Raw genomic sequence first — 27,265 nt, forward strand, 5'->3', positions numbered from 1 at the left:
CCTCAGGGATCTGTTCTGGGACCCATATTGTTTAATATCTTTATCAGCGAAATTGCAGAAGGCCTCGATGGTAAGGTGTGTCTTTTTTGCTGATGACACAAAGATTTGTAACAGGGTCGATGTTCCTGGAGGGATACACCAAATGGAAAAGGATTTAGGAAAACTAGAGGAATGGTCAAAAATCTGGCAACTAAAATTTAATGTTGATAAGTGCAAGATAATGCACCTGGGGCGTAAAAACCCAAAATTACATCACTGAAAACATGGAACTGGCATCAGTGATAACATGATAATAGCAGAATATAAAATCAGTGATACAGTCCTAACCTCAGTATCTGAAGAAAGGGATTTAGGGGTCATTATTTCAGAAGACTTAAAGGTAGGCAGACAATGTCATAGGGCAGCAGGAAAGGCTAGCAGAATGCTTGGGTGTATAGGGAGAGGCATTACCAGTAGAAAGAGGGAGGTGTTCATGCCGCTCTACAGAGCACTAGTGAGACCTCATTTGGAGTATTGTGCTCAGTACTGGAGACCATATCTTCAGAAGGATATTGATACTTTGGAGAGAGTTCAGAGAAGAGCTACTAAACTAGTACATGCATTGCAGGATAAAACTTACCAGGAAAGATTAAAGGACCTTAACATGTATAGCTTGGAAGAAAGACGAAACAGAGGGGATATGATAGAAACTTTTAAATATATAAAGGGAATCAACAAGGTAAAAGAGGAGAGAATATTTAAAAGAAGAAAAACTGCTACAAGAGGACATAGTTTTAAATTAGAGGGGCAAAGGTTTAAAAGTAATATCAGGAAGTATTACTTTACTGAGAGAGTAGTGGATGCATGGAATAGCCTTCCTGCAGAAGTGGTAGCTGCAAATACAGTTAAGGAGTTTAAGCATGCATGGGATAGGGATAAGGCCATCCTTCATATAAGATAGGGCCAGGGGCTATTCATAGTATTCAGTATATTGGGCAGACTAGATGGGCCAAATGGTTCTTATCTGCCGACACATTCTATCTTGAAATGGGAGATGAGAACACTGGTAGGTCGATGATGCAAAATATCACTGGTAACATAGCAAATTAAAATGACTTCACTGATAGCGTGATAATGGAAGATTTATATCAGTTATATGGTGATGATGGTAACACCAGTAGTAGGATGATAATGTGACCTGACATAACAGGCAACATGACAACAGGAGATGATTTAGTAATAAGTAAGTTGATGATGACATCATATAATAGTAGGAGGTGATATCACTGGTTAAATGGTAATAGGACATTACAACATTGGTAAGATGACGTGCAAAATGACATCACTGAAAACATGGAACTGGCATCAGTGATAACATGATAATAGAAGATTATATCACTTCTAACATGATAATGGAAGATGACACCTCCAGTAACACTATAGTGGGACATAGGTAAAAATAAATGAAAAATGGAGATTCCAGAGTGCTCCTAATTTATTAAATTTATTAAAATAAAGAGCAAAAGTGCTATTCATTTCAAGAGTGAACCACTTTCAAGAGAGTGGTTCACTTTTGAAATGTGTAGCACTTTTGCACTTTATTTTAATACATTTGTCAACTTTAGGAGCGCCCTGGAATCTCAATTTTTTATTTATTTTCACCTACCTGCTACCTGCGCTGCATTTCTGACAGTCCACTAAAACCGTTAAATACTGCTGTTACATTGTCGGCTGAAAAAAACTCACTTTTTGTGCTAGATAGTACATTTACGGCCTGAACTGCATTTCTGACAGTCCAATAAAACCGTTAAATACTGCTGTTATATTGTTGTTTTAAAAAAACACCCTTTTTGTGCTAGATAGTACATTTGCGGTCTGTGCTGCATTTCTGACAGTCCAATAAAACCAGTCAATACTGCTGTAACATTGTTGGTTGACAAATTCACATTTTCTGTGACCGTGAAGTAATTGTATTAAATTCGCCTGTCACACTGTGACCTCAAGAAATTTTTCCTCTTTATGACACCGGCACTGCCTTACTGTCCGTGAACTTAATTGTTGACTATTGGCGGTTACATTGTCGCCTGACATAAACCATCTGTTAGTTTGGTGGGTGAACGCAAAGAATGAGGAGAGCGTCAAATAAGGGACGTGGCCCTGGTCGTGGTATTGCTGGTGTTGGTGGAGCTCCTGTTGCAGGGAGAGGACGTGGTCGATCTGTGCCAGCTACATGCACAAGTAAAACACCTTCCTCAGGTTGAGTAGGCGACAGAAGCTTCAGCGTTATTTGGTAGGCACGAATGCCACTCTACGAAAGGTGAGGCCAGAACAAGTACAGGCGATAGTAGATTGGGTGGCTGACAGTGCCTCTAGTTCCTTCACATTGTCTCCCACCCAGTCCCCTGCTGAAAGATCAGAGTTGGCACCTGCAGCCCATGGCCTTCAGTCTTTCACCTCACCCCCTTGCAAATCAGCCAAGCAGTCTGAGCCCCAAGTCATGCAGCAGTCTCTTCTGCTTTTTGATGACTCTGCTAGAAGGGTTTCCCAGGGCCATCAACATAGCCCTGCCCCAGAAGTGGAAGAGATTGAGTGCACCGATGCCCAACGACTTATGTTTTAGAATTAGTACATGGGAGGACCACCGCAGCACGTCTCAGATGATGACGAAACACAGGTGCCAACTGCTGTGGCTTTCTGCAGTGTGCAAACCGACAAGGAGGGCAGGGGTGAAAACTGAGTGGAAGATGATGTGGAGGACGATGAGGTCCTCAACCCCACATGGAATCGAGGTCCTGCGAGTGACCTGTGTAGTTCGGAGGAAGAGGCGGTGGTCGCACAGAGCCACCAGCACAGCAAAAGAGGGAGCAGGGTGCAAAAGCGGAGCTGCCGTCCCCTAGACAGTACGCCTGCTACTGCCCACCGCACCAAGGGACCTAACACACCAGTCCAGCTCCAAGGAGTTCCCTGGCATGGCAGTTCTTCAGACAATGTGCTGACGTCAAGACACGAGTGGTTTGCACGCTGTGCTATCAGAGCCTGAAGCGAGGCATAAACGTTCTAAACCTGAGCACAACCTGCATGACCAGGCATCTAAGTGCAAAGCACGAGCTGCAGTGGAGTAGACACCTCAAAAACCAAGAAAGGTCTCTGGCTCCTCCTGCCTCCTCTTCTGCTGCAGTCTCAGCCTCTTCATCTCCCTCTGGGGAGACAGTGGCACCTGCCACCCCGCAAACAGAGGATCTGCCAGCAATGCCACCACCTCGGTCACCAAGCATCTCCACAATGTCCCATGAAAGCATTCAGCTGTCTATCTCTCAAACACTGGAGCAAAAGAGGAAGTACCCCCCTACCCTTCCCCGATCCCTGGCCCTGAATGCCAGCATTTCCAAATTCCTGGCTTTTGAAATGCTAGCATTCCGTCTGTTGGACACGGACAGTTTTAATAATCTGATGGCGGTGGCTGTCCCACAGTACGTTTTCCCAGCCGCCACTACTTTTTCAGGCGAGCCATCCCTTCCCTGCACAACCAAGTGGGGGACAAAATCAGGTGTGCACTGCGCAACGCAATCTGTGGCAAGGTCCACCTAACTACTGATAAGTGGACCAGTAAGCACGGTCAGGGACGTTATATCTCCCTAACAGCACACTAGGTAAATGCAGTGGTGGCTGGGCCTGAGGCGGATAGCAGTTTGGCGCATGTCCTTTAACCACCGATGATTGCGGGGCGTTTCTCTTTGCCTCATATTGCTTTCTCCTCCTACTCCGCTTCCTCATCCTTAAACCCCTCCTCATCCGGTCAGCGTAACACCTTCACCACCAACTTCAGCACAGAAAGGGGGAAACGACAGCAGGCAGTTTTGAAACTTATCTGTTTGGGGGACAAACCCCACACGACGCAGGAGCTGTGGACGGGCATGGAACAACAGACTGATGAGTGGTTGGTGCCAGTGACCCTCAAGCCCGGCCTGGTGGTGTGCGATAATGGGTGAAATCTCGTAGCAGCTCTGGGCCTAGCCGCTTTGACGCACATCTCTTGCCTGGCGCATGTGCTGATTTTAATAACTTGTCCCACATTTCTACCCGATCAGATTTCAGCCATTGACCTCCCTTGGATGTGGTATCCCTTTCTCAGGCTCCCTCTCTGGCATGGAACCCTGATGGTAGGCGTATAAAAGAACATCGAAAGTTGATAGGGAAGATATCCAATTGGATCGTGGACGTCACGGAGACGTGCGATCAGGCAGAAGTTATCTAGAGTCAACAAAGCAGCAGCAGGGCCTCTCCTGTATAACGTTTCCTCATCCAAAATACTGCAGTGACATTCCCTGTAATTTTTTATTACTCATTCCAATAACAGGGCATCTTAAGAGTTTTGGGTCTACCCAAATTTTAACCAAAAAAATTAAAATAAATAAAAAACAAAAACAACCACCAGTGTTGGCTACCTCCTCCTCCTCCACTGCCGCTTCCACCTATACCGCCTCCTCAACCTCCTACTCCATATGTACCTCCTCCTCCTAGATCAAGATTATTATTTTTTATTTTTACGTATTTTATGGTATTTTAAGTCATTTCCCTTTTCACATTTGTTTGCAGAGCACTTGCCATGCTCTTAACCAAATTGTGCTGCCTTTTTCAGCCCTCTAGCCCTTTCCATGTTTTTTTTACAGCCATTTTAGTGCTCCAAAGTTCGGGCCCCTATTGACTTCAATGGGGTTTGGGTTCAGGGTCAAGTTCGGGTACCAAACTGAAAAAATTTTGGGCGAAGTTCGGCCGAACCCAACGAACCCGAACTTCCAGGTGCCCGCTCAACTCTAGTGGTAACCTAAGATGTCATCACATAATAGATGAAGATGACATCACTGATTAAATAGCAGCGGGTGATGACCACTTTTACCTCACACAGTCCAGGAAATCTGACAGAACACAGCTGTTAATCATTGGAATTTTGAAGTAAAAATAAATGGAAATAAGCTACAAAAGCTGTATTTACTGAATGATTAACACATCTGTTTTCTTTCCATGCTGAAGCCATAGCTGTGTGCATCTCACATAGCCCTGGGAATATCAACAAGATGTAAAGGGAATTTAAAGCCTGTTCTTACTTTGGGGCATACATTTTTTCATGATACATACAAGTGCCAAGGGAAATGTCTCCATCTCTCTCTTTCATCATCAAAACAGTCATGCAATGTTTAATTCTATATGATTTTACTGGGGGCAGAACATTCCTATATTCAGCCATCTAGAATACATGAAGCTAGATGAAATCTCTTCATAGAATGGATCGAAACACTGGTCCACTGATGTTTCTTGGAAGGCTGCGGGACTATCAGTTTGGTATGACAATTACAATTTTTGTATTACAGTCCATACACAACTCTTAGAATCCTGATTAACGTATATCTTTCTGCATATATCTAGGAAAGCTGGATGGCCACCACCATGGAAATATGGTAATAGAATCATCTACCTTTTCCAAATGCAGAAATAGGACATAGGATCCTAATTCCAGATCTTTATCAATAAAATCCAGACAAAAGAGTGGTTACAAAGAGTGTCTCTCTCTGCTGGATCAGATATATCCATGCGTTACACACATAGCCCATTGATTCTAATGAGCACTATGTTATACTAAATTTCTCATGTGATGGCGCTGCAAGAGAAACGAACATTTTCTGTTGACAGATCACAGTTGATGGGGTTCCCAGCAGAGTGACATCTTGAGACAATTTTCTTTTCAGAGGTTATTTCAAAATAAAGGCAGTGTCCAAAGTGGATTTAAAAAAAAAAAAAATGCTTAGAAATATTAATTTCCTTATATTAAAGGGGCATTTCTGACAAAAACACATACCTTAAATAGGGTGGTGGAAGCCTACTGGGAGGACAGTCTAGCTAAAGCATACTGGTTTGCTAGGTCTGTCATAATGTAAGCTATAACACTACTGTGAACACAGTCTTGGTCTGTAGCTTCTTCAATATCTGTTGATCCCTGCCCTTAGTTTACTATCCACTGTGTTCTGGGCAGCCCCTTTATGCACATAGGGGGACATTTCTGAAATCTGGTACACCAGTTTTTAGGTGTTAACACATTGCAAGTGTTATAACTGTGTGCCATTTTATAAATAAAGCGTGCTGGCACAAACCAAAGATAGACTTAAAGGGGTTGTCCAGCCATATATATTGATGACCTATCTGGTCTGCTGTTTGAATAGGAGGCGGCGCTTCCTGTTTATTACATTGCACTTCATCTCGGAAGTGCAGTGTAATTACAAGTACTAGCTCCATTCACTTGAATGGTGCGTGTACTTGTAATTACACTACGCCGCCCCACAGGAGATGACGTGTAGTGTAATGACAAGCAAGCAGCTCTCGCATGGAGAGCCTCCTCCTCGTCAAACGGCTGACGAGGTGCTGGATGTGTAACACCCCAGAGTTGTGTTACTACACACCTCTACCCCGCTATTATCTTCTAAGATATCAATAGAATGGAGTGGCTCACTGCTGATTGTGGGTGGTAAGGTGCTGCAAACTCAAATTGAGGACACCCAACCTCAATTGATGAAGTTAAATAAAAAGCAAATTGGAAGAGCGAGCACTCACACTATGGCATCTACTAATATTTATTGGAATGAAATAAGATAAAATAGATCTGTCTATTGGCTAAAATAGACTAACACATGAAAACATATAATAGCATAGAATAAAATATATAAGATTTGATCAAATCAAGGCTAAAATATAAGCAATAGTAATATATAATAGACCGCAACAATATAAGCAATGGGAATATGCAATGGACCGCAACAGATTAGCAGCAAGTAGCAACAAAGTAACTACTGATGAATGGAAACAATTAATGGTATAATAGTAGCCAGTGGTGTGCGCCACCAATAGAGACTGTATCTATTATGGTGCAATGTGCTATTGAATAAAGATATAAATATAAAGATAAAAATATAAAGTGTCCAAAGTGCAAAAATAGTGATGATGTCACTCAGTCCTAGGAATCCAAATCAGATGAAAGTGTCTAGATAATAGTAAAAAAATAATGAAAAAAGTTTTTTTCTCTGTGAAGCTTTGTGTCACTGTGATTTAACCAGTGATAAAATCCACATAAATAGGTGTAAAAACAGCCTCTTTTGCGGCTATAAAGGATTATCACACCACTTGAATTGTCCCGTTTTATCAGCTCATCCACACAGGATGATGAATATGCGCTGCTTGAAGGACTCGTGGTTTTTTTAGACAAGATCCCAATCAGCAGTCCATATCGGACAGTCGAGCTGAATGCGTGGATTATATAGAGTCCTTGAATAGGAGAAAATTCTTACCTCCTTCCACGTTTGGTTCAGGGTAAAGCTTCTGGCTATATGCCGATAGTACTCTGGAGACGCCAATACGGCCTCGTTGTTCGTGTTGTACACTGCTCTCACCTGGATCTCGCGGTGATACAAGCAGGATTTCCGTCCGGTAAGCCGAATCACTTGGCTCAATTTAATCAGTTGATTATATCCAGAATGTTCCGATTTAGTATATACCCAATGTGGAGTCTAGCATGGCCATGCAAAAACTGGTTGTAGTGGAGGTTTTACCAGAGAGTCCAATGTCCCAGACGCGTTTCGGGATGATTCCACATCCCTTCCTCAGTGGTCTTGACCACTGAGGAAGGGATGTGGAATCATCCCGAAACGCGTCTGGGACATTGGACTCTCTGGTAAAACCTCCACTACAACCAGTTTTTGCATGGCCATGCTAGACTCCACATTGGGTATATACTAAATCGGAACATTCTGGATATAATCAACTGATTAAATTGAGCCAAGTGATTCGGCTTACCGGACGGAAATCCTGCTTGTATCACCGCGAGATCCAGGTGAGAGCAGTGTACAACACGAACAACGAGGCCGTATTGGCGTCTCCAGAGTACTATCGGCATATAGCCAGAAGCTTTACCCTGAACCAAACGTGGAAGGAGGTAAGAATTTTCTCCTATTCAAGGACTCTATATAATCCACGCATTCAGCTCGACTGTCCGATATGGACTGCTGATTGGGATCTTGTCTAAAAAAACCACGAGTCCTTCAAGCAGCGCATATTCATCATCCTGTGTGGATGAGCTGATAAAACGGGACAATTCAAGTGGTGTGATAATCCTTTATAGCCGCAAAAGAGGCTGTTTTTACACCTATTTATGTGGATTTTATCACTGGTTAAATCACAGTGACACAAAGCTTCACAGAGAAAAAAACTTTTTTCATTATTTTTTCATTATTTTTTTACTATTATCTAGACACTTTCATCTGATTTGGATTCCTAGGACTGAGTGACATCATCACTATTTTTGCACTTTGGACACTTTATATTTTTATCTTTATATTTATATCTTTATTCAATAGCACATTGCACCATAATAGATACAGTCTCTATTGGTGGCGCACACCACTGGCTACTATTATACCATTAATTGTTTCCATTCATCAGTAGTTACTTTGTTGCTACTTGCTGCTAATCTGTTGCGGTCCATTGCATATTCCCATTGCTTATATTGTTGCGGTCTATTATATATTACTATTGCTTATATTTTAGCCTTGATTTGATCAAATCTTATATATTTTATTCTATGCTATTATATGTTTTCATGTGTTAGTCTATTTTAGCCAATAGACAGATCTATTTTATCTTATTTCATTCCAATAAATATTAGTAGATGCCATAGTGTGAGTGCTCGCTCTTCCAATTTGCTTTTTATTTAATTATCTTCTAAGAGCCTTTATACTGTCATCAGATGTAATTTATATTATGTCCTCCACAAATGCACAAATGTGCATACAAAACCATGTTAAATGAAATTGTTCGTGTAATTCTCCTGGTTACCAGTAGGAGGCAGCAACTCATTGGCAAGTAGTTTAGTGTATCTGAGCTGAAATTGATTATTCCGGCTGTGGAGAGGTGGGCTGGACCCACATCCTGCAGCATAGGTGGAGAAGGAAGTTAGAGAGGAGTGTAGCCCAACCTCTGATAGAGGTAGGGTGTGTGTGTGTGTGTGTGTGTGTGTGCGTGTGTGTGTGTGCGTGTGTGTGTGTATGGAGTTCCCCTGCATAGGGAATGCAGCAAGGACCTAGTCTCGGCTGAGACCCAGCTAGTCTGTCCCCACAAAGCAGAAGGTACCAGATAAGTGCAGAAGCTAACCCTGCCACAATTACAGAGCTGCAAGCACCACATTTGAAGCAGAAGTACTCATTCCTGCCAATGGTTGCCAAAACCTGCTGGGACCAAGAGACCAAAGCTGTATACTGCTTGGATGAAAGTTATTTCAAGTAAAGCAACGTTTGAACTTCATCTAAAGGTCTGGACATAATTTCTTCTGCAAAATTCCTCTGTTACTCCTACTTTCACTCACACAATTTATTGCAAGTTAGCCAGGAGCCAGGAGTCCGGCCGTACCCAGGTAGGAGACACTGTGACATAATTATCACTATCCTACACAGACATTATAGTCAGTGGCGTAGCTAGAAATGACTGTGCCCCACAGCAAATTTTTGAATGGGGCCCCCCTCTCCCAGTAATTTTTGTGAAACCCCTTCCTTTCGTGCCACCCCCATTCCTGTGGCTAGTAAAGATCGTTCTCTCAGACCAGGCCCGGCAGCTGTTCCATCCGTTTCCTACACTGTCTATACTTTCACTTTATATCAATTCATTGTGTAATACTGTTGAGGGGGTCCTGGCAAAATCTTTTAGTCCTCCTTCTCCTGGATGGGCCCCTTTTGGGTCATGGCCCCAAAGCAGCCGCTTCCCCTGCTTCCCCTATAGCTACGCCCCTCAGTATAGGCCATTACACCACTCTGGCATTCCTAATCCGGGACGTGCGTTATAACACCTTGGAAGGGCCCTGGGATAGTACCCTGCGCACGCTGCAATTGGCGTCACGACAAATACAGGATATATTATCTACCTGACCCGGCCACTGCACTAAAAGTGGCGTCAGCAAACCCATTCCTGGTCACTGCAGATGTCAGACCTCCGCCGATCAGATATTGATGACCTATCCTGAGGATAGGTCATCAATATGTATGGCCGGACAACCCCTTTAAATATGACACAAACAAAAACACAACAAATTCTAAATTCCCCCAATAGTATACTTCTTTTAGGTCTCATTCTCACAACTGTATTTTTGGTCCACATCAGATCTGCATTTTTTTAAGTGAACCCATTCATTTCTATGGGACAGACGTCATCAAAGTGCTGTCCACAGCTGTGAGTCCTTTCCACAAATTATAGAACATGTCCTACTCTGGTCCATTTTGCGGACAAGAACAGGCATTTCTACTATTAGGCCCGCAGGATGCACATGGACGGCATCCGTATTTTGTGGACCACATAATACATACAGTATTAATTCAGACAACACACCAATTTTTGTTATGCTTTATTAGTCTTTATTTAGCTGGTCCTGGTGGTACACTGAACAACGTTTTGGGCAAATTGAATGCCCTTCATCAGGCAAGAGTGTGTCCACTTGACAGCAGGGAGAGACGGCTCTCCCTGCTGTCAAGTGGACGCACGCTTGCCTGATGAATGGCATTCAATTTGCCCAAAATGTTGTTCAGTGTGCGGTATGCCAGACCAAAAAGGGGAATTATACGTGAGGTCACGGTGTGAGCAATAGGTGGGCCGAGGTAAATACAGTTCTGGTTACTCACAGTTACGTCGTCCCTGGGTAGGCCTGCACAAGTGATGAGGAGAACGGTGCAGGAATTCTCTGGGGCACACTCTGGTGTAAGGGACACAGGCCAGATGGTGGTTCGAGGTGCCCTTGATGGTCTATATTAATGTGCCTATGGCAAGGTCCCTTGTAGTCGTGACACCAGTACCTTTTGTGGTGGTACAACCATTTACTGTAGTGTTAATTGAGGAACTGGAGACTGAGACAAGGATGGTGCAATCCAAATGATAACTTTTACTGGACGTTGCTCCTAGTAACAACTCCATCCAAATTATAAAACAGTCTTTGGTACATCCCAGTATGAAAATACAGTCTCATGCATACAAGGGTAGGGAAATGTAAGTCCTCAGAAGAAACAGGCTCTTGTCCTAAGTATATATGTAAGAAAGCTACTGCTTCAGACTAGGCTTTGAAGAAATAAAAGTCTTTGGCTGGTAAAAACTCTCGCCTGATTCTAACCTGACTTGAAGGTGGTTTGCAGAGTCCTTGAACTTCTATTTTCCAGTGTTTTCTGACAGATGGCCTATCTGTCCTCAGGGTTCAAACTGGAGGTGTGGATGCCGGAAGCTGTGTCCTACACCTGCTTGCGAAGGTGCCTGGGAAGCCCTTAAGTATGGCCGTGTGCTATCCTTTGACTTTAAGACAATATAAAAATCCCCTTGAATACTTGCTTTAGTAGCTGGACACTGGTCACCCCAGAGGAGCGAGCTGTAGAAGTGGACTTCTCACCTCTGGGTGGAATCTTGTGGCTTTAACCCTGGGCTGTGGAGCCAACAGGGAGAGAGCAGAGAGGCAGGAGGCCTCCCTCCAGCAGGCAGCTACATCATGGCTGTTCTCTAACTAGAGTTCAGGGAAAGACTGCCTTACTTGGGCCTGAGCTAAGTTATATATATACACTGTAACACTGCCCCATCCTGTGGAAAAACTAGTGTAGTGCACCCTAACTAGGCCTGTGTAAAGGATCTTACATGAAGAATCACATTGTGACATGGGAGAATATGACATGAGATGAATTCCAGCATACAGACATAAATACAAGACATTAAGACACAATAAAAACAAGTTTGCGGTGCCTACGGTCACGTAGTGGGACACTGCAAGTGTGCCACCATGACCGGCTAAATAAAGACTAATCAAGCATAACAAAAATTGGTGTGCTGTCTGAATTGTTTAACACAAATTGAGTTCCAAGAGGTGGAGCCAGGAACACACTCTTGACGAGCACCCACATCAGCCAGAATAGATAGAGTGCTGTGATCACCTTGGATTACTATAATACATACAGTAGTGTGCATGAGGCCTTAAGCTGGTCATACACATGATATAGCTGTTTTCTTGTTCAGCTGACAGCTACCTCTTCCCATCTTCTCATAACATATTGGCTTGCCGAGCATGCATATGTAGTAAATGGTGAAAGGGGAGAAAACTGCTGCCAGATACATCTCCCCAAGAACAGAAGGATGAGGAAGGAGAATCTGCTGTGTGGTAAAGTCAGGAGGCCCCATACACATTAGATGATTGGGGGAACCCATCGAAATGTGGGTTCTGTAGACATACTGTAGATCCAACTTAAAGGAGTTGTCTACCTTTTATTGAGTGTTGGCCTATCCTCAGGATAGGCCATCACTAACTGATCGTCAGGCGTCCAACACCCCACACCTCTACTGATCTGGTGTTCGCAATAGGCTTGGCACTCCTATTGACTTCAGTGAATAGCCCTACAGTGACAAGCTCAATCTAAAGTAGACAGAGCTGTCTGCCGCCAGCGTCAGAGCTATTGCAGGACAGCTTATCAGCGCATGCAGGGTGTTGGATTCTGTGTAGTGATGGCCTATCCTGAGGATAGGCTATCCTTTAATAAAAGGTGGACAACCCCTTTAAGTACAGTCAGATCCTTAATTTCCTTGCATGTTCTTGCTTTGTACTACAGAAAGTAGATCATGAATAAGCAATTACAGTGTGAGAGATTGTTCAGGCACAACTGATAGCCAGTATCAAACTATGAATGAGACTCTCGCACATAGACCAGTTCATGACGCACATGGACCAGGGCATTAAGTGATGACAGTGATACAATGAGGAGCAAACAGAACCAAACAAAGCAGGATAACATTAAAAGCCTTCTTATTCACGAGGACGCTGCATTACAAAGCTAAAGGTATAATTAGTGCAATGCAATTTTACATAATGGTTGGGAGGAAAAGGCACTCAGTAAGTGGCCTTCAATTCAGTCTCGATCTACGGGGTAGATGCTCGAAACAGCAAACAAGAGCAAAATTAACAGAATCTTATCCTGATGACACAGTGTATGGCTTTGGCATGTGACCTCAAGCTTTCCTCTTGTGAAATTAATACTCCGAGTCCCATCATAACTTTGCAGCCTGCAGAAAAGTACTGCATGTGTGATGGGAATAGTAGTTAAAAAGCAGGGGAAATATAAGTCATTAACACATAAATACTGCCCACTTAAAGCAAAAAATGTTTGGATTTTCAAGACGGCATTGCTACTGCGGATGCCTCTGCTGGTTTACCTTGACCACAACTATAAATCGATCATAGATTGGTCTTTGTCTATTGTGCTGGTAATAGGCTTTCTCGCTGTAATTAATGGTTTATGCTTTAGGAATCTATGTCCTGTGGTCAACAATTAATGAACATGGCACATATTTTACCAAATGTGCAAATTGGCACCATGGCGCTTAAATGTAATTAAAGGTATTATCTCAGTTCTGCATTTTGCCATATTTTTTTGTTAGAAAGAGCCCCGAAAATAACATAATTACAGGTTGGCATGTGCAGTGGCTGAGTTTGGGGTGGTTCCAACTGTACCGTACCCAGAGGGGATGGTAAGATGTGGTGCACCCCAATGGGAAATAAGTCCAGAGAGTCAGGGTCTGCAGTAAACCAGGGTTCTTCTTTACTGGAGGAACTCAGGTGCAAAACAATACAGGCAAGGCATAGAGCTGGCTTCTCTAGTCTTCTCCCTGGCAAAGGAAGGGTTTGATGATGAAGAAAGACCTGAGCTAGCTATATCTCTCTCTCAGAAGGCTGGTACCCTGGCCAAAAGACTGGTGGCCCAGGGTGTGTGGCTCAGTTGTCCAGCTGTTTCGCTGGTCAAAGGGCTGGTGACCCAGGGTCTGTGGCAGAGTATTCCCATCTTAGCATCTTCTTCTGGTCCCTCGTGCAGTCTCTTCTACTAAACACGTCCCTATCTGCAGACAACAAGGAGCTTTAACTGCTTTTCTAATATATAGTTTCTAACTAAACTGGAACCTTCTAGTGGGAGGGGTGGAGTGAAGAAGCACAGCCTAACAGAAACAATTTAGCAATTTCAGCAGTTTTTCCCAGACATAAATAAGTCTTCAGACATAAACAACAGAGCTAAGCAGAGAGTCAAAAGGTCAATGCGTCTGTTATTTCCCTCCAAAAGGTTGCATAGTCCCTTATATTGACTGTGGAAGATTTCTAAATTCACAGATTTCTAAATTCCCAAAGTCTCTCAGTATTAGGCTACTCTCATATCTTCACCTTTCCTTTCTGCTATTGAGATCCGTCATAGGATGTCAATAGCGGAAGGGGGGAGGGTGTTAAATGCTTTTGTTTTGTCCTCATTCATTGTCAATGGGGACAAAACTGAACTGATTGAAACGGAATGCACTAGAATGCGGAGAAAGACAGATTCGTCATGACTCAAAATGTAAGCCAATGGGGACGGATCCGTTTTCTTAGACAGAATAGAAAACGGATCCCACAGAATAGAAAACGGATCCGTCCTCCATTGACTTTCAGTGGTGTTCATGACGGATCCGACATGGCTATTTTAAAGATAACACAACCGGATCCATTCATAACAGACGCAGGCAGTTGTATTATCAGTAACGGAAACGTTTTTGCTGATCCATGACAGATCCAGCAAAAACACTGGTGTGAAGGTAGCCTAAGCTGGCTGTGCAATAACCCTTTCCATAGTGCAGTGTAAATACAGTACAATAACAGTGCAAATGAACAGGGTATATTACAATGAACATATAAAATGCAATTCAACAACATAAAACAGTATATGTGCTCACAACAGCATAAATCACAGTGCAAGTTAAGCCTCCCAAGTGCAATAATGTAGTGAGTTGATGGCTTCATGTCGTAGCAATAGGGGCAAATGTCCACAAATGTCCATAGTCCAAACTAGCCTTGCTCCAGGGCACTACACACAGGGCCGGTGCAAGGATTTTTGCCAACACAAGCGAAGCTACATTTTGGCAACCCCCCCTCCCCTCGCAGCTCACCTGGCCCTGGTCCCGTCTGCAGCAGCTGGATTCTCCTCTGTGTGGTCCTGGTATCTTCTCTCTGCTTCAGACAATCGCTGGTTTGAGGACCGTATTTTTCGTCCTCTAAGACGCACCTAGGTTTTAGAGGAGGATAATAAGAAAAAAATATTTTCCATTACACCTTAGGTCAGACCAGCAATCAGACTCCCAATGTTAATCAGACCTCAGATCAGACCCCCAATGTCTCAGATCAGACCCCCATGTCAGACATCAGCCCCTATCCATCAGCCCCCCATGTCAGATATCATGCCCCCATGTCAGCCATAATCCCCCCATGTCAGCCATTAGCCCCCATGTCAGCTATTATCCCCCCATGTCAGCCAAAAGCCCCCATACATCAGCCCCCATGTCAGCCATCATGCCCCCATGTAAGCCATCAGCCCCCCATGTCACATTTCTCCCCCTCCATGTCAAATCACCCCCTTATGTCACATCAGCCCTCCATGTCACATTTCTCCCCCTTCATTTTACATAATCCCCTCTGTCACATCACCCCCATGTCACATTTCTCCCCCCATGTCAGATTTCTCCCCCTCCATGTCACATTTCTCCCCCTCAAGGCCTCAATGTCACATTTTTCCCCCTCTATGTCAAATCACCTATGTCACATCATTCTCCATGTCACATTTCACCCCCACAATGTCACATTTCTCCCCCTCCAAACCATGTCACACCACCCCCTTCGTGTCACATCAGGTCACATCATTACCCCCTATTGTGTCACATTTCAGTCCCCCCCCATGGCACATCATCCTCCCCCCGGTCGGCCCTGGCCCCATCCCCATGTCACGGACTACCGACATTGTCCCCCGTCCCATCATGTCACAGTGACCACACCCCCCTCCATTTATGATTGTTGTTTGTGTAATAATTTTTTTAAAACACATTTAAGCCATGCACTCTGGCGCTAGTGTGCTCATCACCTAACCACCTGTCCTGCTGCTACGGCAATCTGGCTGTGTTTGAGTAAGACTCACAGACACAGTCAGCTCCAGTCCCTGCTGCCGCCCGTCACTCGCCAGTCACACCGCCCTGGCCTGACCCCGTGACCATGTTGCTGTGCTGCGGGCCCGTGCCGCTCTGTCAGTGAGGGCCGGAGCCGCACAGTGCACGCAGGCTGGGGTGGGCGGTCGGCGGCGCTGTGGAGCAACTCACACCCCAGGGTGCGCCCTAAGGCAGCCGCTTGGTCTGCCTTATGGTAACGCCGGCCCTGACTACACACACTCTGGGAGCCTATGTGTTAAACTGCTCTAATCTGTTGCGGAACCTAGCAGCAATTCTCCTACAGTGCCTCAACAGGAAAAATAAAGCATTACATGGTGCCTATTGAAAATAATAGGCTCTCCATGTAATGTGCAGTAACATCATGCCCTGCATGGTGATAGATGCTACCTACATAAAAAAATGGATTGGAGAAGGGCACTCACTATATGGGAATACACAGAAATTTAATAAAACTCCACTTGGAATAGAATTCAGGAATAAACTCAATATAACACAATGGTAAACAATGACACAGCTGTAAAACCAATCGTGATGGCACAAAAATCAACTAAAATGTCTAATATAGCCAACCTGCTGACTAAAAATATATATAAAACCTATAGGTCCACACTTAATATGCAAAAGACGGCTGTGTCCTGTGTGGGTTTCCTCTATCAGCCCGCCCGGTACGGTATTCGATGTGGCTATTACCTAACGCGTCTCCGGTCTCCTGGGTCCTACTTTCCCTTCGCTACTGCTCACATTCGCTTACAGAGATGCAGATATCTGCGGAGATGTGGCATCAGATTTCCATGAATATTTTCATTAGTAAGAGTCCAGTACGTACTGGACTCTTACTAATGAAAATATTCATGTAAATCTGATGCCACGTCTCCGCAGATATCTGCAGTTTATTTCAGCAATAAAGTTCTTTGGCAAAATACAAGCTGCTATAAAGTGTACCTGCGGATGGTGACTGCAGAGCAGGAAGGAATCAGCTCTTTAAAGAGGACCTTTCATGGGTCCAGAGTCCGTTATAAAATAACTAGCAGGTTATGTTGGGCACTGTGCAGGGATGTAATATTGCTTACTAGTTTGTCTGGGTGCCGCTCCATTCGCCCGCTGTACCCCCCTGCAGTTTTCCCGGCTGGTATGCTAATGAATAACATCAGTACAGGGAGGAGGAGACTGCCCTGCTTCTAAATGGGCATCTCCTTTTACTACTTGGAACAGAATCCAAGTTCGGGAAATGTTTTTTTACAGTACAAATTAATTTATGAAGTTATTACACAAAGCAATATTCGACTCATCGGAGCCAATACATTCTAATACTATACGGAGTTCCTGCTCCGTACAGTATTGGAACAAAGTTTTATGCAAATTGACTTCGGATGTTTCATCATCCCTATTGATAACGTTAAGCTGGGGGACTGGCAGCGCTTCCTTGAAATATTCACGTTGTAGATGGGTAAATGGGTACTATTTATTACTGACACATATTCCCAGACTGCAATACCAATGGAGCCAAGTCTTTCTGTCCGACATGTCAGCACTATTCAGGATGCAATCCCAGGGCACCTCTGAGTGCCTTTATTACGCCAACTTTCAGCTGCATTCATCACAGCTGAGATGAAATCTTAAAGGGCCCTGTATAACTATATGTTAATATGGCTAAAATAACACAGCACCTGTAAAGCCTCATTCACATGTCAGTGTTCTGAGCCAAAACCAGGTGTGGCTCTAAACACAGAATGCAACGGGCGCCCCCCCCTCAGGGCCCTTAATAGATGGTAATGATGCGTGAAACAAGGGTAGGAAATTCTGAGTGGTATAGTGCGGCCTAAAATGTCCCTTAGGGTGGGTCACAGTGCTCCTACCTGGATATGGCTCCGAAGAAAATAGGGGGAATAATTGAGAGATAAAAGAATAACTTGAGTCCAGACCTTAAGATGCAGTTGAAAAGTCACAAGGCGTAACCACAGGTGTCTCTTTACCATAAGTGTCAAAGGAAGCTGCCACCTTATTTGACAGTTCGTCCTAAGGGTTAGAACCCTTAGATCTATCCAGACGTACAGCAAGGGACATAGCTGCTTTCAATGACTCATGTTTTTCATGAAAGGCCAATGCGTCCTGCAGCCTCTCTGATAGATCCTAAAAGAACTGGCTATGGAGAGCAGGATCATTCCACTCAGTATCCGTAGCCCATCTCCTAAATTCAGAGCAATAGATTTCCGCAGAGCGTTCTCCCTGCCGTAAACCACGTAACTTGGTCTCAGCCTGAGAGATCTGATCTGGGTCATCATAAATAATACCCAAGGCTCTAAAACATTGATCTACCGACTGGAAGGATGGTGATCCGGTCGGCAGAGAAAAAGCCCAAGACTGTGCATCCTCCTTAAACAAAGGAGTATGGACGCAGCTTAAAGTACAACTTACACGATTCCCTGAACCGAATGAAATTGTCACTACCCCCAGAAAATCTGTCCGGGAGGGCAACCTTAGTTACAGGGCACCATCGGAACCAGCCGTCTGTGGTCTCTGAATCCGTAAGACTGTCACGCGGAGGTCAGCTACCTCCAAAGACAGTCCCTGCAGCTGTTCAACCAGTACAGACATAGGATCCATAGCTGCACTGACCTGAACAAAATGGCGGTTTATATGGCGGTAGATAATGTCATGATCAGTGTAGGGGAAAACTCTACACTGAACACAGGAGGGAAGGGGAACAGTAACTGGGCCTGAAAACTAGGGAATAAACAGGTCACCTCCTAGACAACCCTAATCCTGGGCCCTAACTATCTATCAATATGAATAGATCGTGAAGGTAGGAATATTCATATGCAGGATACCTAGGCCTTTATATCCTGTGAGGTGGTGACAGGAGTCATCTATGAGGGGAGATATGTGTCACCCAGAATGTTGCAGGAAGCATTCTAAAGTGGCTTGCTTACCAGGAATGTACCACCAAGGTGCCCAGCCTTGGTGGAGTAAAAGCCCTAGTCTAGGTGTCCACTAAGTTAGCTAGTGGACACAGAAAATAGATAGTGTAGCTGGTTCAGCTAGTTCAGGGCAGACTTTTCCTGGGAACAGGCAATGTGTTTAGTGGGTGCCTGTTCCCAGGTTTCAGTCCGGGACTTGAGGCATGCTCATGTCCAGGGATCCTATTTAATCATGCTGCTGGATCTTAGGTGTGTCTCAGTCTGGAGGAAAGGCAGACAGTGTGAAGTAACACTGTCAGAGTGTGCTACAACTGTTTGACCCGTCTGCGATCTGGATGTACTGGCTGTACTTTCGATGAAAAAGCCTAAATAAAGAGAACTTTTGTTGAACGTTTTGGTGTCCCTGCCTCTGTACACTGGTCAAGTTAGTACGGTTCCCCACAAGTGGTGTCGGATGCGGGCAAGTGACCAGTGAGGCAAACACTATTGTGCATGTCCTTCATAAAGCCAGCTAAGTTTTGCCCTAAGACAGCAGATCAAATGGAGGCAATACTACAGCAGCTGGTCATGGCTAATGCCCAACAAGCCGAGTGCAATGCACAACAGCAAGCAGCGAAGGCGACCCGCAAGGCCATTGTGATTCGGTGCTGTCGCTGCCAAGGCCCGGGACATGTTGCAGCTAACTGCCCTATGACTTCTGAACCCATGGACTGCGGGTTTGCTCACCTGTGTTTATTGCTGACCCCCTGCAGGCCGCTGACACGCCTCTCTTGTGCCAGGTCTCTGTTAATGGGTACCCAGTCAAGGCGCTGCTGGATTCTGGGAGCCTGGTAACCCTTGTGCGCGAGTCACTGATTTCAGAAGAAATACCAGGAAATCAGAACATAGCCATAGTCTGTATCCATGGAGACCTCCGGGAGTATCCCACAACGAGGGTTACCCTGTCCGTGTCAGGCAGGGAAGTACAACATGTTGTCAGGGTGGGGCGACATCTCCCTTATGACGCCATTTTGGGAAGAGACTTACCCATGTTCTGGACACTGTGGAAGAACGGTACGCATTCTCTTATGAGGGAGAACTGTCCGGGCCCGATGCTGGGGTACCGGCCATAGGGGTCACCACCACAGATATAGAGTGTGATCCCGATAGGTTTCCCCTAGAGGTGTTGGCTGGTGAGACGGTAGAGACCCCATCCATCCTGGACCTGGAGGCATCACGAGAAACGTTCGGGACAGCCCAGCTCCAGGATCCTACATTGATGCGGGTGAGAGAAGGGGTAACCATAATCAATGGCGTGGTTCAGCACCCAGGATCAGAATCTGTGCTTCCCCATCTGGCTTTTAACCAAGACCTATTGTACAGGGTGGACAAGGTGCAACAAGAGGTAATAGAGCAGCTGGTGGTACCCCAACCTTACCGCCGGATGGTGTTAGACTTGGCCAACACGCATGTACTGGGAGGTCATCTGGGGGTCAAAAATACCCAAGAGCGAATATTGCAGCGTTTTTTTTGGCCCGGAATATATGAGGAGGTTAGGAGGTTCTGTCAGTCCTGTCCTGTGTGTCAGATAACCAGCCCTATTACTGTAGTCCATTGGTACCTATGCCAATCATAGAGGTACCGTTTGAAAGGATAGCCATAGATCTGGTAGACCCTATAAATAAGTCGGCCAGAGGTCACCAGCATATCTTGGTGGTCTTAAATTACGCTACCAGATATCCTGAGGCAATTCCACTGCGCCACACATCAGCTAAGCTTATAGCAAAATAATTAATGGGCATGTTCTCTCAGGTAGGGATACATAAGGAGATCTTGACATACCAGGGGACTCCCTTCATGTCGAAGGTCATGAAGGAACTCTGCCAGTTGTTAAATGTTAAACACTTACACACATCTGTTTACCATCCCCAAACAGACGGACTTGTGGAAAGGTTTAACAAAACTTTAAAGACCATGTTCAAGAGAGCCGTGTTTAAAGATGGGAAGGACTGAGATCTTTTGCTGCTGTATGTATTATTCGCTGTACGAGAAGTGCCCCAGGCCTCCACTGGGTTCTCTCCCTTTGAATTATTGTATAGCAGACATCCTCAGGGTTGCTTGACGTAGCTAAAGAAGCATGGGAGCAACAGCCCATCCCACACTAGAGTGTTATCGAACACATAGAGAAAATGCAAGAAAGAATAGGAACAGTTCTGCCGATTGTCTGGGAGCATATGGAGGCGGCACAACTGACCCAGAGCCGGGTATACAACTGGGCCGCCCAGGTAAGGACTTTTAACCCGGGCGAACGGATACTGGTACTTGTGCCCACGGTCGACAGTAAATTCCTTGCTAGGTGGCAGGAACCCTACGAAATGATGGAGAAAGTAGGACCAGCGAACTACAAGGTATACCAGCCATGTCGGCGAAAGCCAGAGCAGGTATACCATGTTAACTTACTAAAGTTCTGGAGAGATAGGGAGAGTATGTTTGGGGACCGCCCACTCTCTGTCTTGACTGCGGGGAAGGCTCTGGTGCCACCAGTGATCCCGGAGAAAGCCTCCTCTGCGGTGAAGATAGCAGATGGCCTGTCTACTAAACAGGTTCAGGAGGTCAGAGAGTTTGTGAGTCGGAATAGGGATGTATTCTCTGAACTTCCTGGATGCACCTCCCTAGTCCGACATGACATTGTCACCGAGCCCCAGGTCAAAGTTCGCTTAAAGCCATATCGGGTGCCTGAGGCTCCGCGACAAGCCATTTCTGAGGGAGTGAAGTCGATGTTGCGACTAGGGGTCATTGAAGAGTCTCGGAGTGAGTGGGCTAGTCCAATAGTCCTTATACCAAAACTAGACGGAACGTTACGATTCTGTAACGACTTCCAGAAGCTAAATGAAGTATCAAAGTTTGACACTTACCCCATGCCTCGGGTCGATGAATTGATAGAACGGTTAGGGCAAGCACAATACTTTTCGGTCTTGGACCTCACAAAAGGGTACTGGCAGGTGCCCTTAACGGAGGCTGCAAAGGAGACAACTGCCTTTGTCACCCCCGAAGGGCTATTTCAGTATAAGGTGTTGCCCTTTGGCTTACATGGCGCTCCGGCCACCTTCCAACGATTAATGGATATCATCCTCCGGCCCCATCGTCAGTATGATTCAGCCTATCTCTATGATATTGTAGTGTTTAGCACGGACTGGGAGAGTCACTTACCCAAGAGGCAGGCAGTGGTAGACTCTCTCCGGAAAGCGGGGTTGACCGCCAACCCGAAGAAATGTACAAAAGGGTTGGAAGAAGCTCGGTACCTGGGGTATGTAATTGGACGGGGAGTCATTAAACCCCAGGTAAATAAAATAGAAGCCATACAGAACTGGCCCAGACCCCTTACTACGAGGCAGGTAAAAGCTTTTTTAGGGTTAGTGGGATATTACCGGAGGTTTATTACCAATTTTGCCACGTTGTCTTCTCCATTAACGGACCTCCTGAAAGGACGGAAGTCTGTGATGGTCCGCTGGAGTGTTCAGGCAGAGGAGGCCTTCACGTCATTGAAGTCAGTGTTGTGTGGGACTTCGGTCCAAGTTACACCCAACTTCAATAAAGAGTTTATTGTACAGACAGATGCCTCTGAAGTAGGTCTGGGTGCAGTACTGTCTCAGGAGGTTAACTCGGAGCAGCATCCTGATAGTTTCCTGAGCCGCAAACTAACGCCAGCCGAATCTAGGTATAGTGTTGTCTAGAGAGAGTGTCTCGCCATCAAATGGGCACTTGAATCACTACGCTATTATCTTCTGGGAAGGTCACAGAAGTAAATTACCCTTAAAATATAACTTTTATTAAATTACGATAATAAAATGGATATTCCCTCAAAACAAATAATGCATATATGTGTGCAGAGATACAGAAAAATCTGCCTAATTAGGCGTGATTTAGTAATCAATCTAAAGGTATCTCTAACAATGATGGCTGGATACATAGAGGCAGATCTAGATAAAAAGGGAGGGACAGGGCACCAATAACGAAACGACCAGATACCTAATGTTAGGAATTGATAACCTATAGTACTAGACGGCTAAAGATACTTAACAGAATAGATATAACTGTATGGCAGCCATGTGCTAGTTTACTCACGGTACCCAGGTATGGATAGTAGTGCTCACAGATGGAAGGATGTCAATAGTCGATGATAAGAAATTCCTTTTCCCCTTGATGCCGGTAACAAAGGAAGGTATATCCCTCAGTGTCTCTAGGGGTTTCCCTACCTAGCTGTGGAGCACTCGCCCCGAAAGGGGCGACCCCACTCAATCGACGGCTCACCCTAATGTGCCCTGTATGTCCCTAAAAAAGACCACATAAATATTAGGAAATAACGTCCCGACGAGTTTCCCCAACAGATAGCGAAGGTTCCTCAGGGGACAAATAATAAACTGGTAATGGTGTCCCAGATACTGGCCGCCTAGATGATAACAGGTGCAAACACTTTGCACCTGTTATCCTCTAGGCGGTTCAGCTAGTTCAGGATGGGCTTTTACTGGGAACAGGCAATGTGTTGGGTGGGTGCCTGTTCCCCAGGTTCCAGTCCGGGACTTGAGGCATGCTAATGTCCAGGGATCCTATTTAATCATGCTACTGGATCTTAGGTGTCAACCAATATTAACCGGACAGAATAATATCAAAAACATCGGACCCCCAAGGAGTCATGATAATCACCAAAAAAATGAATAAAACTAACTTACATATGTATGAAGATCCAGAAAACTTTATTGTAAGTATATATAAACATATAAACAATACATACATATATAATAAAACAGGCAGCACAAGGCGGGACACACAGATGAGTAGCAGGACCCAAGGAGAGGACGGGAGATCAGTGCACGAAATAACAGGGAAAAAAGAATGCTAGCTGAAAAAGCATATCTCAAAACCTCATAGCAGCAACGCCCCAAACAAAGTGCAAAGGAGGCAATTGTGGAGATTGAGGTTGAAATGAAAAGGACAAAGTATAAACATACCCTGACTGGTGCAAAGATCTCTCGGCCGACTCCTGACCCAACGCCGTTTCGCCAGTAGATCTGGCTTCTTCCGGGTATCCCGGCGTTGCTGCTATGAGGTTTTGAGATATGCTTTTTCAGCTAGCATTCTTTTTTCCCTGTTATTTCGTGCACTGATCTCCCGGCCTCTCCTTGGGTCCTGCTACTCATCTGTGTGTCCCGCCTTGTGCTGCCTGTTTTATTATATATGTATGTATTGTTTATATGTTTATATATACTTACAATAAAGTTTTCTGGATCTTCATACATATGTAACTTAGTTTTATTCATTTTTTTGGTGATTATGGATCTTAGGTGTGTTTCAGTCTGGAGGAAAGGCAGATAGTGTGAAGTAACACTGTCAGAGTGTGCTACAACTGTTTGACCCGGCTGCGATCCGGATGTACTGGCTGTACTTTTGATGAAAAAGCCTAAATAAAGAGGACTTTTGTTAAACATTTTGGTGTCCCAGCCTCTGTACACTGGTCAAGTGAGTACGGTTCCCCACAATCCCTATAAGGCCCTGGAAAAGGTTAGGACCAGAGACAACCCATTCCTCCCTAGATGGACAAATGGAAGTCTCTGTCTCAGGCCCAGATACAAACAACAGGGAATATAACAAACACAAACAAATGCAACACTTAACTTCTGTAGAGACGGACAAGCAGGAACACCAGAGACACACTCACACCAGCTCAGCCAAACCCAAATGAAGCTACCTACTGCATAGTCAGAAGGGTGGGGTCAGACTATAAAGGGTGGAAGTGATGACTACTGAGCAACAGCTGAGAAAAGGGAAGTGGTCATTAACCCTTTCAACACTGAATCAAGAGAAATCAAGGAGGCTGTTAGATTCCTCCACACTCAGCCAATCTCCTTGATTTCCTGACATCAGTCATCTGAGGAACCGTGACACAAACAGCTCCTCACCAGTTTCGTTGTCCCTTAGGAAGCCGGTGCCTCTCTCTATGGAGAACCAGATGACGGCTCCTCTTCTCCTCTCCAATTCTGGGTCTCTCGGCTGTGGTCGATCCAACACACGGACAACCAGTCTTCTATGGCTCTTCTGTAGTCCCACATAGTACATGTGTGGGCCGTGATTTCTTTCGGGACCATAGGGTTTAGACCAACAAATGTCCCGCTATTCCTGGGCGGCGGAGTGGGTACTCCAGCCACCTCCCATGCATCAGCCAGTGCGGGGAATGCCTGAGACTCTTTCTCTGGTCTCCGCACGATTTACGACACCCATATCTTCTGCATAGCATCCTGCAGTTTGGGCATGTCATCTCCATACGCCATCTCACTCAAGTTTGGTTTAGGCACCGCCATATTACTTCCTCTCTTGCTAACACAAACTGGAGACGGAGGAGGAACTTTAGGGGAGAAGTCCTCACTTCCTTTGTCTGAACGGGGCTGTTCCCTGTGGGCCAGGCTGTATTTTCCCGCGCTTGAGCTGGGCGTTCCTTTACTTTCCTGCTCTTGAGGTGCAAGAAGAAGATAAGCCATCACAGGCAACGATGGCTGATTAAGCCTTCGGATGCCGGCGCGCACTTTCCTGCACCTGTCGCTTCGCAGCAAACATAATAATGTTATTTTTAAAGGGTTTCTGGACAATTCTGTAGGCCTTGTAGTATGAAGACACACAAGTAAATGCTATTCGGGACGCCAGTTGCAATGGGCGCCTTCCCCAGGCCCCTTAATAGATGGTAATGACGCGCGTCCCAGGGTTAGCAAATGCTGTGTGGTATAGTGCGGCCTAAAATGTCCCTTAGGGTGTGTCACGGTGCTCCTACCTGGATACGGCTGGACCCCAGGCTTTGGCTCCGAAGCAAACAAATAGGGGGAATAATTGTGGGCTAAAAGAATAACTATCATTTGCCAGCTTCACTTCCATCTTAACAAATTCCCAAGCGGGCTTCATTGATAACTAGGGATGAGCGAATCGACTTCGGATGAAACATCCGAAGTTGATTTGCATAAAACTTTGTTCCAATTAAAATGTATTGGCTCCAATGTGTCGAAGTTATTGCTTCGCGAAGTCTCGCGAGACTTCACGTAATAACTTCATAAATTAATTTGTACTATAAAAAAACATTTCCCAAACTTGGATTCGGGTCCAAGGTACCACTCGAGACTTCACAAAGCAATACCTTCGGCTCATCTGAGCCAATGCATTCTAATACTGTATGGAGCTCCTGCTTCATACAGTTTTGGAACAAAGTTTTATGTGAATCGACTTCGGATGTTTCATCCGAAGTCGATTCGCTCATCCCTTTTGATAACGTTAAGGGGGACTGACAGCGCTTCCTCAAATTATTCACATTGTAGATGGGTAAATGGGTACTATTTATTACTGACACATATTCCCAGACTGCAATACAAATGGAACCAAGTCAAATCTTTCTGGCCGACATGTCAGCACTATTCAGGCTGCAATCCCAGGGCACCTCTCAGTGCCTTTATTACGCCAACTTTCAGCTGCATTCATCACAGCTGAGATTAAATCTTAAAGGGCACTCTATAATGTTATGTTAATATGGCTAAAATAACACAGCACCTATAAAGCCTCATTCACATGTCAGTGTTTGGTCAGTGATTTCCATCAGTGATTCTGAGCCAAAACCAGGTGCTGCTCTAAACACAGAATGCAATGGGCACCATCCCCCAGGGCCCTTAATAGATGGTAATGACATGTAGCTGGCCAGCTAAGACCTGTCCAAGTTGCTAATATGGCTTATATGTGTATACAGCTAGACCTGCCAATAACCTTAACCACTTGCCATCTGGGCCATTTGCCCCCTTCCTGACCAGGCCAAATTTTGCAAAACTGACATATCTCACTTTATGTGGTAATAACTTTGGAACGCCTTTATTTATCCAAGTCATTCAGAGATTGTTTTCTATTGACACATTGTACTTCATGATAGTCATAAATTTGAGTCAAAATATTTCACCTTTATTTATGAAAAAATCCCAAATTAACCCAAAATTTAAAAATTCGCAATTTTCTAAATTTCAATTTCTCTGCTTTTAAAACAGAAAGTGATACCTCATAAAATATTTATTATTTAACATTCCCCATATGTCTACTTTATGTTGGCATCATTTTGGAAATGTCATTTTATTTTTTTAGGACGTTAGAAGGCTTAGAAGTTTAGAAGCAATTCTTCAAATTTTTAAGAAAATTGCCAAAACCCACTTTTTAAGGACCAGTTCAGGTATGAAGTCACTTTGTGGGGCCTACATAGTGGATACCCCCATAAATGACCCCATTGTAGAAACTACACCCCTCAAGGTATTCAA

This window comes from Bufo bufo, chromosome 1, assembly GCF_905171765.1.
Source record: "Bufo bufo chromosome 1, aBufBuf1.1, whole genome shotgun sequence".
In the NCBI taxonomy this organism is placed as follows: Eukaryota; Metazoa; Chordata; class Amphibia; order Anura; family Bufonidae; genus Bufo; species Bufo bufo.